Source organism: Drosophila biarmipes, chromosome 3L (genome assembly GCF_025231255.1).
Source record: "Drosophila biarmipes strain raj3 chromosome 3L, RU_DBia_V1.1, whole genome shotgun sequence".
Classification (NCBI taxonomy): domain Eukaryota; kingdom Metazoa; phylum Arthropoda; class Insecta; order Diptera; family Drosophilidae; genus Drosophila; species Drosophila biarmipes.
The window spans coordinates 12396975-12413129 of NC_066613.1; the positions used below are offsets into that span (position 1 = coordinate 12396975).

Genomic DNA, 16155 nt, shown 5'->3' on the forward strand with positions numbered 1-16155 from the left:
ACCCAGCTATCCGGCCAGCTTTTTTGAGTAGCCGCATTTAATAAATAGCTGCTTTTAGCCCGGCCAAAGCGACTCATTTATTATGCATCAAAGATAAACCTAACTGAGATTAATGTCTCACTTCGGCAGGAGCGACATGGGCGATAGATAGTTGGCAGCCACTGTTTGCCGGACTGTCAGTCACCTGCAGGTAATCATCTCACCTGGTCAAAGCCACGGGGGAGGGGGCTGGGGGTAATTGATAGCGAAAGGGTGAGAATCGGTGCGAGATTAGCCAGGCCAACCTGTGCCAATTATGTCCACACACGGGTTGTAATAAAATAAACTGCACGCTTTATTATTCAGAATCCAGATCAACCGGGATCTCGAGCTCAGGCAAATCCAATTATCCGTCGACGTTCTCGGTTATTGTTGTTACATGCTGTGGGTACTTTAATTTTAATTTGCCGGGCAGCTGCAAAAAAAGAAAGAGCTAAGCTGGCCAGCACGCAAAGTCAGAGCTGTTGAAGTTGTGCTAACCTTGGATCTCGAATGGGTTCGCCTTATTCACTCTGCTAATTTGAATTAATTTTGTTGTCAACACGTAGTCATATAAGGATGTGAACAGTTAGCAGGCAATCAAAAGTGTAATTGGGGGCCGAAGGAAGTCGGCCAGGCAGGTGATCTCGGTCTGGGCATGGGAAAGGAACTGCCCTGGGATGGGCTAAGAAAGGAGATTTTTGGGAGATTGTGCAACCATTGGAAAATTGAAAGGGGGACAGCTTATAAAAGAGAAGGGAAAAAGGGGGAAATGAAATGGGGAATAAAGGGCCGCTTTTAAGGCAAAACAATGCCAGAATATATTTTCTTTATAAAAAAATCCAAAGACTTACCCAAGCATTTCAAACGTGTCTTGAACAATGCAAACTAGTGAATATATATAGAAATATTTTGTTTATGATAGGTATTTTATTAAGTAATGTTATAAACAAGAAATAATGAAACTCGGAAATAATGCAAGTTAAAACAATTATTAAAATATATTCTTCATAATAACTTTGCTAATATTTATATCGATCAAAAGGCTAATATTAATAGTTATAAAACTCTTTCTTTATGAAAAGTATTTTAATACAAAGTCTGGGAAAATATAGGATATGTTTTTAAGGCACCTTTATCTAAATGCCATCAACGCAATCGAGGTCAAAGTAAATTACACAATCCATTATCGGCAGATGGCATAAACTTTCCTCACTTTTCAGCAACACTTTCGTAGTCCTCTCCTAACGGAAACGCATTAAGCTGTTCCCAATTCTCGGATCGTTTTCCTCGGAAGAAACCAAATCCATTAACGATCTATAATGCGGCCTCAGATTGGAGGAAAACACCTCCCCGGGGATCTATGTAGGTTGCCTAGGAACGCCCAAAAATCTCAGCAAGCTCGTTGCGAATCGGCACCGTCGTTAAATACAGACTGGCGGATTCCATAAATCAGGCATATTTCTCAACACCTCCGTCCGCAGTTTGAACACTTTCGAACCCGCTCATTAAAAACCATTAAGGAAAATATTTCGCTTGGGAAAAATTATGGCGTAAATGATACCCAACCCCGCCCCCAGCCACCACCGACTGCCACCCCCTTTGGGCCAGGCCAGCGACAATAAACGACCTCCAAGCCTCGAGCCCGGCTCGCAATTCGGCTTAAACGCGTTCCGCCGGCTTAACTCGGTTTCTGTGTCATTTTCTTGTCTGCAACTCGGGTCTAAGCGTCAAATAAATTTTAGTCTACACCTAAACAGCCGGCAAACAAAATAAAATAAAGCACTTGAAAAACTATAAGGAAAAACACTTTTTCGTTGCCTGTTCTTTGGCAACTTTTTTTTTTAGTTTTTTCTTCCAGCTCTTTGCAACGAACATTTGCAACAATTTGTTATTGGCCATTTAAGCCGTTTGTTGTTGGCCGTTTGTTGCTTTTGGCCGTTGGCGCACCAGAAATCTGTTGAGTGTTAATGACATTTTTATGTTTTAACGCTTGAAAAGCTGCGGCCGCGTCCATTTTGGTGGCCTGGCCCCCTGGAAAAAAGCCCAATTGAAATTCCCGCACCTGGCTTTGATCTATTTTTGCGTTTTTCTTGTATTTTCACCGACGCTGTTGTTGTGTGAGGTGAGGTCTGGTTAACATTGGCTGGTGGTTTGAGTTATTGACTTGGTCTCTGCTCATCCAAGTTTAATGGTGGTTTGTTGTTGGCCAGGCTATTTCTAGCCGGGATGACAGGTGACCTGGCTGACAAGAAGGTGGCCAGTTTTTTTTACAAAATTGTTAGCAAATTGATGGCGCACAGAGAGCAAAATAATAAAGCAGAGACAATTTCTACAAATTTATGTCAGTTTGTAGATACTCGTTATATAAGAGAAAAAAGGAACAAATAATAACTATAAAGATTTTAAAAATAGTTTTAGACAATTTCTAGCAATTTATGTCGGTTTATAGTCGATATATAATATCGACTATAATATATAATATATAATATATAATATATAATATATAATATATAATATATAATATATAATATATAATATATAATATATAATATATAATATATAATATATAATATATAATATATAATATATAATATATAATATATAATATATAATATATAATATATAATATATAATATATAATATATAATATATAATATATAATATATAATATATAATATATAATATATAATATATAATATATAATATATAATATATAATATATAATATATAATATATAATATATAATATATAATATATAATATATAATATATAATATATAATATATAATATATAATATATAATATATAATATATAATATATAATATATAATATATAATATATAATATATAATATATAATATATAATATATAATATATAATATATAATATATAATATATAATATATAATATATAATATATAATATATAATATATATATATAATACTAACTATAAAGATAATAAGAATAGTTTTCTTTTCTTAATTATCATTATTTATTTGATACGATCCATAAAGAAATAAGAAACTCCTTAGAATTAATTATATATTTTTAAAAGCCTGTGGTAACAATTTTTAAGTTCAAAAGGTCAATTATTTTTTCAGCCATTAAATAAATATTTTTAAAAGGTTCAAGTGCTGAAAGGTCACCGATTTACAGGTTTTCTACACATTTATGAGCACAAAGGCTTCTTCAATCAATCCGGCTTTCTTCTTTCGCCTCTCCTCTATCAAAGCCGAATTCAATTCCGTTCGGTTTTGGCCTCAACTTGTGTCAACATTAATTAAATTTTCTGCGCGCATTTGCGAAACTTTTTGAGCAGCTAATTGGATTTCGGTTGCTGCATCACCAGCAACAAAACCACCAGCGAAAATAAAGCAAATTCGCGTGCAGCCGCCGACTAATAACCGCCAAAGTGGCGCTGCAAAAAATAAAAATACGAAATACAGAAAAACCAGTCGCCTGCTGCAAGTTTCCTGCCTTGGCTCCTGCCTGCCTCCGACCTTCCTTTCCGCTCCTGGGGAAGTTTTTCAAGCGAAAAAATGTGTATAAAAAAGGAAATACTCCTATTAAATGTATTCCTTTGTTTCAGGCTTCACTGGTGCCTGAAATTTCGCCAAATGTTTTCTCTGCCGGCCATTCGGCGTTTAATGATTTACGTGGCCCAAACAATTCCACAGCAACACGGAGAAAAAAAGGGTCTTAATAGATCAAGTCCATAATTTTTTTTATTTTTTATACATTTTTTTGCTTATAAATTATACTTTTTGACAATAAAAAAATCACATTGAAGAGTTATTTCAATTTTAAAATCATTTATGGCAAGATTCGGAACTTTAAGCTTTATTTTCCTAAGAATGCGCGATCAATTGACAAATCAGATAGAGTTTGTCGTAGTTAAGTTATTAAAAAATCAACAAAGAAGTTCTGAATTTAGTAAATTGAGTTCCTCAAAAATGTCGCTCCATAATTTCTCCCAGTGCAGGCCAAGCAGGTGGTCCCAGGACGAGGACAAAACTGTTTGACTTTGGCCGCCGCGGACTGCGTGTGCGGGTGGGAAACAGAGTCTGGTGCGGCAATTAACAAGTGCAACGACTCCGCCGCTTCCTCGTCCCCATCCTGATCCTCATCCTGCTCCGCTTCCTTGGCAACTTCCTTCCCCGCCACTTCCGCGCAACCAAAAAGCCAGCGATACAATGGCCGAAAAAGAAACGCTCCAACTAATAACACTTAACTGAGGCTTGGGCCTAAGCCAAAAGCCAAGTCTTAATTATGCCAAACAACTTTTTGTTTTAGTTCGCAGCTAAAACGCTTCCTGAAAGACAAAAAGCTGCCAGCTACTGAACTTTGGTTGCACTCCGCTGGGCTGAGTTTTTCCGCCTTTATCCCGCCTCCCCCACCTCTAGAAGTTTTCCAGGAAAACTGCACTGTGCATGTCGCTACATATCAACAAAAGATGCAGCAGCCAACACCAGACTGCATCGGCCACCTCCTCCACACACTTGCCGTTTTGGCTCGGTTTCGGTTGCTTTTCTTTTTTTTTCGGTTTCTGCTTTTTTTGCAGACTTCAGTCAATGCACTCTCTATGACGTCGTCATCGTCTGACTGCACAAAATGAAAAAGTTTCGCAAAAAAAATAATGAAATCCAAGGCCCAAAAGGATAAACTTGAAACAAAAAAAACATGCGTTCAGAATGCAGATGTGTTGAAGCTTAAATAATATCCTTTAGGAAAATAAATGGAAGTGACTGCAATAAATTCATTACAGTTTTAATATTAAAATACGTTTACAAAAATATATCTTGGTTAAGAAGAAAATATAGTCAAAGATATTTTGGAAATATTTTAAGGAGCAGTAACAAATTATATTTATAATATTATCCAAATAAATTAAATAATGAAGTCAAAATTCTAAACGCTGAAATATTAAAAAAAGTTTTTTTTGAATATTAAAATGTATTTTTCAGTAAAATAAACATTATAAAAGGGAAAATCACCTGGTTCCATAAAACCCTCTGAAATTCATAGTTCCTAGGGTATCATGAACAGCATTTCAACAACCAACAAAAGAACACAAAAAGTAGAAAAAAAAACACTCGTTGCATTTTTCTTGTTTTGTTTTACTTTTTTGTTTTTTGCAAAAAAAGCGAAAAACAAGAATGATTATTAACGCCTGTTGGGTATGCCACAGGATGTTGCCGCGGTTCCGACTGCAGCTACGGCTACAGCTCCATCTCCAGGTCTGGGTTCTGGATGGTGGGCTCTGGCTGCTCGGGTTCCACTCAGACTCCTCGAAGCCAAAAGGCAGGCTACTGTGCAAACAGTGCGCCGTGCGGCTGTGTTGCTTTTTCGGTGCATTCGCTGGATGCAAAATGCAACCGGGCAAAAACAACAGCCACACGGCCCATCCAGCCATCTAGCCATCCAGCCAGCCAGGCAACATGTCACAGACCCGCGGGCCGGAGCTGCAGAAGGTGGAAAGTTTGGATGCCGATGGGGTGGAGCTGCGACAGCCCTCCGAGATCCCTTCACTCATTAGGCGCTCGCTGCACTTGTGTCTGCACCGTATCCTGGCCAAAGTCGGGATTTGGGGGCCCTGCATCCTGGCCTGCAACTCCATCGCCGTCTCAGGCAGTTGCAAATTACGCTCTCAGACTCAATTGTCTTGGGCCTTTGGAGACTGGCAGTAGGCAGTAGGCAGTAGGAACGGGGACCCGAAACGCCAACAATGCCTGCATTTAAACGCAATCTTCGCAATGGCTAGACAGACAGACTCAAGCTCAGACACACATTCCCTTGGGGCGATACGAAGAAGGGGAAAAAAATCATAGGGGCGTAGGGCAGCTGGAGGCGTGGCTAGGTGGCAAAAGCGTCGCGTCATCGTCGCGTCTGGCACTTGAGATTTTTGTATATGTTCATTAGAATGTTCCTAACACGACGATGAGGATAGGATGGTGCTTGAACGCCCTGAAGTAGGCAACACTTTTGGCATGCACTTTGATGCATGTGCAAATTCTGTTTCGGGGTACAGTTGTGCGTGAACAGTTTTTTTTTTAAATTGTTTACGCATTGCAAAATGTTAAAAAATATGTGATGTATTGAAAAACCTTTGGCATGGAATTTATAGCTAAATCTGAACATTTGTTAGTAACAATAATGCATTTTTTTATTTATTTAAAAAAAACTCCTTAATAAGGGATAATAAAAATGTTTGTATTGCTAAATAATATAAAACCTCTTCAAATATGAATGGGTTACTTAAATAACATTATCGAGCTGAATGAGCTGGCATTACTTAACTCCACACATAGATGCAATTCCATTTGCTGCAATAAATATTAAATTAATGAGTTGTATTTCTTCCTATTTCAGAACCTGTCCATGGATTTATGAGGTACGTAAAGCCCTCACCACCGCATTTAGCATTTAAATCTGTTCATGGGCACAAAAGCGGCTTACGATTTATGCCCGTGTGGCAAGCCCCGCCGAAAACAACCTGCATAAAAAATGTATGAAAGAGTAAAAAAAATACAAAGCAAATAAAATTATAAACGAATCTATTATGACAAGTGCGTGGGCCGTACAAAGTATTTTTTCCGTCCGCATTTTTATATTTCCCCGACAACAAAAGGCCCCAGAATACGGGGGCTGCTGGCTGTCCAAACGATGTTGAAGTGTGTTTAAAGCTGAGGGAGGCCCATCATCGTGTCAAACGGCAGCCGGCAGACAAGAAAACCTAACGATCAAATTAATAACGCCAACAAAAGAGACCCGATACCTGTGCCCCTGCCACGCCCAGTCGCGACCAACAAAAAATAGTTGTTGGAGAAACAACAATGCGCACAACAACGGCGACAGCTGTGATTGACAACTATGTTGAAATATCAAATTATAATTTCATAAATAGATGGGAAATAAAGGAGGCTAAGAGGCTTTAAAGTCGGGTAATTGCCTGATCTATTAGGGCCTGGGTGTGGATGTATCCGCAATGAGATCTCTTGGACCAGATTGAAGGTCAATGACAACACGTACAAATCATAATTGATTATTAAACTGACAACCGGGGACCCTAAAACAGCATTTAAAAGGGTGCGGGTCGGGTTAAAAAGCATGGAAATTCATTAGCCGAGATTGAGAAAATATGTTTTAATTTCATGCCTCGGATATCGGGCATTAAAGGCGAAAGAATTTTAATTGCCACTTGGCCGGTGGCAGCCTTGAAATCGCCCGACTCGTGGACTAGAAAATAAAAACACCAACTGCAATTGGCTTTGGCACTCACATGCTTCGTTATGGCCATATGAAAGTGCCACATAATTCTGTATCTCTCCCAAAGGCCCCGGGGCCAAAACAATTTTCACACCGCACAACCTGCAATGGTAATATATATATCCAGCCGTGTGTTGGCTCCTCACCATTTTGGGGGCAGCGAAAATGAAAAACCAATCAATGCCTCGCCGGCAATATCCATTGCGGTTAATGTTGTTTTCTGGTGTTGGTTGTTGGTTGTCGGTTGTCGGTTGTTTGTTGTTCGGTGTTTGCTGTTTGGTGTTTGCTGTTTGGGGCGTAGTTCTAGTTTAAGAGCTTCGCAGTCGTATGTGGGCTGCATTTTTTTCGGCCAGTCGATCCAATGAGATTTCCCTCCAAACTCGAAAAGAAAGTGGCCAATATTTTTGGCCAAAGCCCACACGGATTTCGGCTTCAGTTTTAATGCTTGTCGATTTTTACGACTTTCGATCTTGGGGTTAGAGAAAACATTCTGTTTAATTGATTCTTCCCAAAGGATTTCTGCGGGTGATCATCAAAACTTCAGCAATAATTTTCCTAGTCTTTCCTGGGTGTTAATACTCCATGGCATACTTCCTTGGGCTGATCGTAAAAGTTATGTGATCTATGATTTTACTCACCTGCAGGTGTCTAATAGAATGTCAGTCATACAAAAGAAACAGTGTGGAGAATACAGCTGTCTATCTCTTGATGAAAGTCAAAATTTTAATTCATTTTAATAATTGGTTCTTGTTATTTTTATGTGAAAATAAATAAAATCATAAAAAAGCAAAGCTTGAAGGTTCTTAAAAACCTGTTAGACAGAATAGAGCAGTATATGAAAACCGGAAACTTGTTATGATCTATGATCGCTTGAATAAACTTCGAGAGGCATGGATAATGACCCTCCTTAGTTAAAAAGGAATAACTTTTTTTTACTGAGCAGTAATTATAAATCTGAATGGAAGCAATGCATTCAATAACTGGAAAGGTTTTTAAGGGTTTGCTGCAAGCTTCGACTTTTACAGCCCTCTCCCCAGAGTTCTGGAAGGAAATTAATTTCAGATTAATTTTCCCTAGCAGCTCAGGAAGCGGGTTCATTTAAGAATTTTACTATATTTTTCCACCCATAAATCAGGAAGTGTATAAAATACGAGCCATGACAGACCCACTCCACTAAACGGCCGCTCCCACAGGCCCAGCACCACATATGAGGCGGCGACTACCTATAGTATCTAGGGTAGCCAACCTCTTGGGCTTATAATTATTGTGAGGCAACCCGGTTTGCAAGCTGTGCAGAATTTTTAGTTTACGAGCACATAAATGTAATTGGATGCGCAAAAAATATTACAGTATCCAGAGGAGAGTGTTTATAAATTCGCACACTCGCACAAACACTCTGGCCTGCAATTTGCAGCCGGCTGCAGTTGCAGTTCCAGGAGGCTATTGCGCATGGGCAAAAGCCGAAACGTGTCATCATCGATTATATGGCCGGGGAAATGGGATTGGGGCTGGGACTGGGACTGGGGGATCGGGGGATCCCGAGGAGCTGCTGGGCAAACAAGTGGCTGTTACTATCGCTTTGTGTTATCGCTGACGTTGGCAGTTCCCCTGGGCGCGTAACTCAAAGCGACAACACTTGACACTAATTAATACATACGCACCGACCTGGGAGCGGGTTTTGCAGGCACCCAGCCCCCAGTTAACGTTTTCCATTTTCTATTTTCTTTTTCCCGACTGCCAGCCACCCACTCAGTCGGCTTGTCGACGCGCTCGTCGCATTTCAATCAAGACCACGTCAGTCAGTCATTCAGTCAGTCGAGATTCTGGCTTGATAAAGTTGTTTGAAAGTGTTGCAGGTTGCACACAGAGACACGCATAGTTGACTGCCTAACTGGCACATTGACTGCAGCAGCAGCAGCAGCAACACTTGCAACAGCAACATTCAGGAGCAGGAAGCAGAGGCAGGGGCAGCCGGCTAGAAGAGTGTGCCCCATTGTACTGGGCGATGCCTATCAGCCTGTCGACGTCGCGGTCTCCTGGCTCACGCAGCCCCACGCCCAGAACCACCGCCCCCTGGGAGCCACCCATCTAGGCGCTACTTGATAATGTTTACCGTTGCACTTCCTACACCGATTAAGGTTAGCGCACTTTAAGCCAACTGTTGAGAGGCGACCGGGTGGCCAAAGTTCAATTAACACTTGCTTATTAGGGAGAAAGTTGAAGTTGCCCCTTCACCTTTCTTTATAAAAATATTTATAGGATATGTAATAAGCTAGGAATGATAGGTGCAAAGATGTTTAATAATTTATATGAATCATTTTCAGTTTTCCTGTTACATAATTAAAATTAAAATGTATCTTCTAGATGTTACAAATCTTTTTCCAAATATATCAAACAATTGATTTGATCCGAATTTATTTTTTGGCCTGCTTTATATTTCCAGAAGTCTTTCAAACAAACCTTATATTCCCCCTATTTGCTTTCCCGCCCTTAAAGTTTAAAGGGTATGGCTTCCCTTAAGAAAATGCAAACCAGCCCCATGAATAGTTTTCAAAAAAACTTATTAAGCAATTTGAATAACATTTCCATTCAGGCTCGCGCTGATTTGACTTTAATTTGAAATTTTACACACCAATAAGCCACTTTTAACTGTCAAATTTCCAAAGCAAAATATGCAAATTAAATGCGGTAATTCTGGCATTTCCTCTGTTATTATGGCCAACGTGCCGCTTTTTATTGACCAATTAAAAATGCTTGTGATTTCGGGCAGGCTGCTCGACTAAGGGGCTGAGGCGGGAAATGATTCATCTAAGTCGAGAGCTGTCTCTCAAGTCATCAAGGAAGCCGTATCAACCTTTTTGGGCCTCTGGCATTTATTTGTGTATGCTTTTTGACAATGCCACTGACAATGATCGATGAAGTTGCGCCTTGGACTTTAACTTTATGGCCGAAATCGAAAACGGGCCGAGAATGAAATCGAAATGAAAATAAATTTTCAATTGATAACAAAGGAAAATCGACACAAACTGGCATTAATTTTCGGCTCTTTAGAGCCAACTTTGACACCCGATGCTGAATAAATGCTTAATTAACACTCAATGGCGCGCCTTAAGCGGACTGAGGTGTGGGGCTGGATTGTCATGGGTTAAGGGGGTGTTTCCAGCTAAATTGCGGCGCAACGAATGCAACTCAAAAGTCTAAAACCGAAATTAAAGGTTTTTTTGGACAAAAAGTAAACAACGCCAAATTGACATTTCGCCTCTCGACTGGCAGCGAAAAATGTTTTTTTTTTGCTATTTCGTATGGTTTTTCTTCTGTTTTTTTGAGAAGGCAAGCCCAGCAGGTCGCCAGCGGAAAATTCGCGAATAGAAAATGACAGTTGCAGTTATTCGGTACGCCAATCGTTGAAATCAACAAAGGCCGCAGTCGAGTCACTAAAATGACTGACTTGACTGACTTTGTTTGGCCAATTGCCTGCCGATCGGGGGAACGAACAAACAAACGGGCGGAAAGTGAAAAGCGGCACCTGAGGGCAAAAGGAGTTGCATTGCATCATGCCCGCGGCCTCTCAGTGTGGTCGTGAGTATCTGTGTGGGTGCACGAGCGATCGATGATCGGATCGCGTTGAAATCTACTCGCATGTAACGTTTAAATTTGTTGGAAAGTCCGCCGATACCAACGGAGCTGTGGCTTTTCATGCCTGATTTTCATTTTTTCCACACAATAACAAATTAAAAGATACATTAAAGTCTTAGTTAGAAAAGCCATATAAAATTCTACCACAAAATCTTTTTTATACTCTTTTTTCGGTAATAAATTTATACGAATTTTTTTAACTATTTCAAATTTAATAATGAAGTTAAATATTTCTTTCTGTGTACCTTTTTTCGCTCTCTCGGAGAGCAAACAAGATTTGCACGATTTTCTTGTAATTTGCCGAATTTCCAAGTACGAAGAAACCTCGCCAAGTGCCGGGCCATATAAATCCTCAATGTTTGTTTAATTTCGTGTATTTTTTTCAGCCGTCCTCTGTTTGTTTTTCATTTAGTTTTAATTTGTCCCCAAAAAATAAACTTGCCAGAATGCAATGGCTAACAACAGCAACTACCACAACAACGACCACAACAAAAGCAGCGAAATTTGGCTAATTGTGTGGCGATCATTGCTCATTACGGCTCATTATTTGTTGCGGCTTGTAGTTTCGGCTACAGGTTCTTGTTCCCAATTTTTTCGAGGGAGGGAAACCCATTTTATTGTCAATGATCTTGTAGCGAGATTAGCATAGATACTGTTTCGCATTCGCGATCAGATGGCCGGGCACGATTTTGTCGGGGACAATTGGAATGTATGTAATGCGCTTGTTCCTAACGTGGAACTTAACAACTTTGCAACATTGTCAGCGGCAGTAAAAGTTTTCCCTCCGGTTCGAACAGGAAGCTCCACTGGAATGGAATGCCCAGAAAAACCCCACGAGATAACTATAAATTCCGTATTCAATCAGCTTATGAAGGATTTGCATATTTATTCAATGAAGATGCTTCTTAGGGTGTGTTTATGGCTTTGAAGACGGCGCAAAAAGGCCCATAAATATATTTACATTTACAGATTAAATTCCTTTTGTTTGTGAACCTAAAAACAAACACAAAAGATAAGGTGCTTTTATTATTTTCTTGTAAAGTTTACATTCCATCTATTTTTTTTTTTAAATTAAAAGCGGGTAAAATATTTATTAATGGTTTTTTATTTTATTTCAATACAAAGAACCAGAAAGATCAGATCAGAATACCTTCAAGTTTCTGACTAATTTTGATGTTAAGCCCCTCTCATTAAGTGATACATACATCATAAAACCCATTCCTAAATCATCTGCCATTCGATTCATGAGACAAGATGCCAAACTGGGCATGATTTCATTGGCAATCAACAGGGCTCATAAAGACCATCACTAAATGGGGGCATAAAAGCCTGGCCAATAAAAAGCCAAGTTATCTTCTTTGTTTCGCTGGCAATTTGGTAACTTTTTCTAAAAGATTATAAGTATAAATACGTAGAAACTTGACTTGGCCTGGGCAAAAGCGAAACTGTGTATGCGATTCGGATCCGGCACATTCATCCGTCCGTCATAAACATTTCAGCGTATTTCCAACGTAATTCCTTTCGCGTGATTGGAAGATGCTATAAAAAATTTTTAGCCGGTCTCCAACGAGCATTCGGTTTTGTGTTTTATGGGTCCGAGTGAGCGTTTCAAATGCCCGGCCATTGTTTCAAATGGCAGTGAGTAAATAAAATTGAGCAGCCCGGCTTGGCGTTTGGAAATTGTGTTGATTTTGCATATGAGCGGAGGGCATAAAGCGACCGTTTTTACGACTTTCGCTTTTAATGGCCAGTGGGCCCGGAAAGTTGGTCTGCTGTAGGTCGCGTCGCCAAAGTCTCAGGTTCAGGTCTTAAATTCACCGTCCCCATTACAGCATTATGAAATATTCGATTCCCCGGCCAGTGCAGATCGAGGCCGCCGGGACCTCAAATCTCAAGAAAATCTATGGGGCACGCGGCACGGACCAACTGAATTGAATCAGTGCACAATGAAAGCGAGAAGAAAGAAGTAGACTGGGATAAAGATAGTTATAACTAAAAGTTTGCCAAAATAAGTTGCTCAAATGCTTTACTATACAAAAATTATATCAGGTCTTTTACATTGAGTCCTGCAAATATAGCATCCAATAAATGCAAGGATAAGGTTCATTATTTCAAATAAAAATACTTATTTGGTCACAGAAATATGATATATTTTTGATAAACATCACTCCGTATAATACGTTTTTAAATGATTTTTCCCAAAAAGGTATGTCTAATATAATAATTTTAAAATATTTTACCTACTTATATTTATTTATATTTATATTTATTTCGATTAAAATAATTGAATTCACAAATCGGGATATAACCTTTCCGTACAAAACAAACAAATATTAAACATTATTTTTTTGTCGTATATCATATTTTTCCCAGTGTAGAGGAGGGGTCAGGGATTGAGAGATTGAGGCAATGCAAAGCGATACAAATCGAAGCGGGACGATCATCGACCGGCTCACTGCACTCGCCCGATCAAGTTGCACTTTCGGCTGCCGATGTTGCTGCCGTGGCCGATGATGTTGCCGTTGCAGTTGCAGCATGCTGCAGTTGCTGCAGCATTTCGAATTGCAGGCAGGTCCTCTCCTCATGCAGTCGTGTGGAGTGTGGAGTTTGGAGTGTGCTGCCAGCGGCACAAAATGCTCGACATAAAGGGCAAGAGTTCAGGAAATTGTGACTGTGGCAAAATATTTTCGCTATTCTTCACAGTTTTCCATTTTTCTTTTCGCTCTCGGTGCCCGGTGAAACTGTAGCCGATGCAGATGAGGCCGGCACTCGCCCAAGGAGAGTGAGATGTGAGATGAACATTTTTTAATACATTTTTTTCAAACTTTTTTCCTACATGCCGGCGCTTTGGGTACGCTTGAAAGTTGGCGGAAAATTGAAAGTAATTGTCACCTTTTGAGTATTTTCATTTCGTTTTCCTTTTGTCGGTCGGTAGTGGCGTGGAAAGTGTGCCTTTTGTGATGGATGAGAATGAGGTTCGTTTGGGGTGAAGGTGAGCTTGGAATGGATGAAAGTGTGGCAAATGTAAAAAACGCGGTTAATGGGTAGGAAAGATACTTTTAATATGCAAAAATCGACATTGAATTTTGTTTAAACCACTCTTTTTCAGTATTTAGTTAAGTTGTTTAAGGTAAATCATAGTGAAAGGAAGTCAAAACCGTATAAGGCAAGACCCACCTTCTCCATGTACAGCTAATTTGTATGATACATCTTCCATTTAATGACTTCATTGCCGACTCCTTCGACACTCGACTTCATCTGGCAGATGCATCTCTAATCAGCAATTGTTGTTAAGAATCTCCGTACATGACACAAGCAATTAATTTCCAGATGCCTTATGCAAGCCCAATGGAGTTTATGTGTGCATGTAGGAAACCAACTCAACTGTGATTCCAGTTTTTATTTATTTTTCCCGCCATGTATCTGTTTTTTCTGCACAACCAATCTGCCGCTCTAATAGAGACCTGAGCGTCGCAGGCACCCCCGCAAGGAAACACTCGACACACTCAGTCGCTCAGTCAGTCATTCAATCAGTGAGTCAGTCAGTCAAGCGGCGGGCGGGGAAATGGATTTGCCACGCGGAAAGTTGCAAGTTAACATGGCTGCACATTTTGCCAACGGGAGATGCATGCAACTTGCAGCATGAGCAGCGGCAACATCGTCGTGCATGCAACACTTACCAGCAGACAAAATTAAAGGCAAATCGCAACCAATCACAAAGATTACCCCCACACACACACACACACCCACGAACAACAAAATGGCCAAAGCCACGTAAAAGTGGCCCAAAGGCGCCGTTGCATTGGTATTTTAAACACTGCCAAGGCGCATAATCAAAACGCTTAAATTATAATAACTTTATTAAGTCTCGACTCGAGGAGCGATCCACCCGCGCCCTTTTTCGCCTAGCCAGCATGAAAAGCCGAAGAAAAAAAGCAGGTGTAGTGCAGAAAGAAAGCAAAAACAAAGGCCAAACAACAACAAACAAATGGCAAACAGGTAACAGGCTAAAAAAAATCCAATCCGGGGAAAAAACGATTGTCTGCTGGGCGCTTTTATTATTTCTCTCGAGTGGATTTTACTCTGTACACACTCGAAGCATTGTCGGCGGAGTTTGCTGCCTGCTGTTTATGATTGTTTTTTCATTTTCTCAAGTGATGAGTAGGATATCTGTCTGCTGTTGTGGCCAACAGTCGACAGAGCCGAGCAACAAGCTATTTGCGACTCACGACTTTTCATGCAATTTTGAATTTAAAATTCTTCACACACTCTTTTCATTATGTGGCTTCATTCCAGCTCCTCCAGATAGATCCCCCCACCACTCCCAGTCCCCTCCAGAAAATCCCCTTCTAGGGTAAAATCAACGGCCCGCCATCGAAGTCGCAGGCAACGCAAAATAAGATGCTACTCTTGTGGCCATCTTTGAAGTGGTCGTTGTAATCGGTGTAAGACTGTGGGCTGTGTGAGCCCGGTGTGTGCGAGAGTGTGGAACCACCGTAGGAAGACGCCTCACCATCACGCGCCATTCAAGTTTGGATTGTCGCTCCAGAAACAATCACAGTGGGTACATGGAGGTGGCTCACATAAACTACTGAAGAAATTCAATGGAATTTCAGAAACATTTACATGAAATTTTAAAGTTATTAAGACAAATACAAAAAAAAAACAATTGAACTACAATCCATACAACAACCAGATTTTCTAGAAAACATGCAATTTCCAGACACCACATTTATTAGTTTTGCACTGATAAAAAACAATAAATAAATTTCGATGAAATTCGGAACCATTTTGAACTCCGTAGTTGTGATAAAGCGGGATAAATCAAAAAATAAAATTACTATTTTTATGATCCCAATCTAAATGATCTAAAAGAGTTATCTCAATTGTAGTACCATCAAAAATATACTGACTATTAAAAATTAAAAAAATATATAGGTAATAAATTTGTTTATTATATTATTTATTACTATTATTATTAAGCTATTATTTTTAAACTAGAAAATTAAATAACAGCTAGAAATTCTTTTCGTTCCTTAATAGAGGGACAGCAATCGATTCCTTCTTCGATCTTATAATATTTCCCATTTCCAAAGAATTAACCCATACATTTAGCACAGATAGATAATTAAGTTCTCTGCATTACTTAGCCAAAGCTCCTCTCCCCAGTCTTTTACCTGCACTTCCCACGGCGAGACCACTGTGCATCTTGTGGAACTCGGTATTAATGCCT

General features: G+C 39.7%; 1 protein-coding gene across 1 annotated transcript in view; it reads left to right on the forward strand.

Annotated features, from left to right (window-relative positions):
- Positions 1 to 16155, forward strand: part of LOC108028661 (uncharacterized) — a 64658-nt gene that overhangs the window by 18292 nt on the left and 30211 nt on the right. The window contains exon 2 of the mRNA XM_017100589.2: positions 6390 to 6411. The gene's annotated coding sequence lies outside the window, so the exon portion shown is untranslated. The remainder of the gene's footprint in view (positions 1 to 6389; positions 6412 to 16155) is intronic.